We start from the raw sequence: 2,250 nt of genomic DNA on the forward strand, positions 1-2,250 counted from the left end.
ATCAAATACCTTCTCTAAAAAATTCCCCAGGTCTTGAGTTTTGTGAGATCTAATAAAGTTTCAAGGAACATTCTCAAATACCTTCACAAGCTCAGATTCAGATATATGAGGGAAAGCTCACATACATATGTGGGTACACTCCCATGTGCACATGTGTGAGTGCACACACACACACACACACACACCAGCTCACCAATGAATGGATCTGGAGGACGAAGCTCTCCACTAATGACCAATCTTTATTTAGATGCTACAGAACCTTGTACATATCCACTAATTTTCCCAAGTCTTCCTTGCCTTCAGGGATTACAAGGTTCAATGCATCTCTTTTCTCAGCCCAGCTATAGGATTTTTTTTTGTGGGGGTGGGGGAGTTAGGGGGCAATTAAAAGATAAAAATAATTAAATCAAAATTAAGAGATTTTATTATAACAAATGTAAAAGCATCTCTCAAATATTGTGGCTTTAATATACACCAGGCACCAGAATAAGGAATTAAAAACATTATCTTCATTACTCTTCCCAACTATCCAATAAATCAAGTGTCAACACCCACCTCCAACTATACAGATAAAACCAGTTCAGAGAAGTTAAGTCATATGACTTTTCAAAGTCGTAAATTGGTAAATAAAAGTCAGGATATAACTCCCGGTAGATGTAACCCCCCCAAACCAATGCATTTCATTCCAGAACACCAGATTATACATTCTTCTCTAGTGCATGGAACATTCTCAAGGACAGACCATATGCTGGGACACAAAATTAGCTTCAACAAATTTAAGAAGACTGAAATCATACCAAGCATATTCTCTGACTACAATGCTTTGACCTTGGAGATCAACTGCAAAAAAAAAGCAGGAAAAACCACAAATATGTGGAGATTAACCAACATGCTACTCAAGAACCACTGAATCAAAGAAGAAATAAAAGAAGAGAACAAAAGATACACAGAAACAAATGAGAATGAAAATACAACATATCAAAACTTTTGGGATGCTGCAAAAGCAGTAATAAGCAGTAAAAGCCTTTATCAAGAAACAAGAAAAATCTCAAATAAACAACCTAACACTACGTTAAAGAACTAGAAAAAGAAGAACAAATGAAGCCCAAAGTCAGCAGACAGAAGGAAAAACTAAAAATTAGAGCAGAATTAAATGAAATAGAGAAAAAAAGACAATATAAAAAATTTATGCAATAAAGAGCTGGTTCTTTATAAAGATTAATAAAATTGACATACTAAGAAAAAAAGAAAAGATACAAATAAACAAAATATGAAATTAAAAAGGAGAAGTTATGATGGATACCACAGAAATACAAAGGATCATACAATACTATATGCCACCAAATCCAATAACCTAGAAGAAATGGACAAGTTCTTAGAAATATATGACCTTCCTAGACTGAATCACAAAGAACTGGAAAATCTAAATAGATCAATCAACAGTAAAGAAATTGAAAAATCATCAAAAACCTCCCCAAAAGCAAAAGTCCAGCACCAGATGGCTTCACTAGTGAATTCTACCAAACATTCAAAGGTGATTTAATACCTGGGCGGCCAGATGGCTCAGTTGGTTAGAGCAAGAGCTCTTAACAACAGGGTTGCCGGTTCGATTCCCACATGGATCAGTGAGCTGCACCCTCCACAACTAGATTGAAGACAATGAGCTGCTGCTGAGCTTCCGGAGGGGCAGCTGGATGGCTCAGTTGGTTAGAGCGCGAGCTCTCAACAACAAGGTTGCCGGTTCAATTCCTACATGGCATGGTGGGCTGTGCCCCCTGCAACTAAAGATTGAAAACAGCAACTAGACTTGGAACTGAGCTGTGCCCTCCACAACTAGATTGAAGGACAACAACTTGTAGCTGATGGGCCCTGGAGAAACACACTGTTCCTCAATATTCCCCAATAAAATTTAAAAAATAAAATAAAAATAAAAAATGGTGCTGGGAAAATTGGAAAGCCACATGCAAAAGAATGAAACTAGACTGCTGTCACCATACATTAAAATTAATTTGAAGTGGATCAAAGACCTAAATATAAGACCTGAAAAAATATATTGCATAGAAGAAAGCATAGGAACTAAATTTACGGACTTGGGTTTATAGAGAATTTTATGAATTTGACCTCAAAGACAAGGGAAATAAAAGCAAAAATAAATGAATGGGACTATATCAAACTAAAAAGCTTCTGCAGAGCAAAAGAAACCACCAACAAAACAAAGAGGCAACCAACCAAATGGGAGAAGATATTTGC

This window comes from Rhinolophus ferrumequinum, chromosome 24, assembly GCF_004115265.2.
Source record: "Rhinolophus ferrumequinum isolate MPI-CBG mRhiFer1 chromosome 24, mRhiFer1_v1.p, whole genome shotgun sequence".
Lineage (NCBI taxonomy): Eukaryota > Metazoa > Chordata > Mammalia > Chiroptera > Rhinolophidae > Rhinolophus > Rhinolophus ferrumequinum.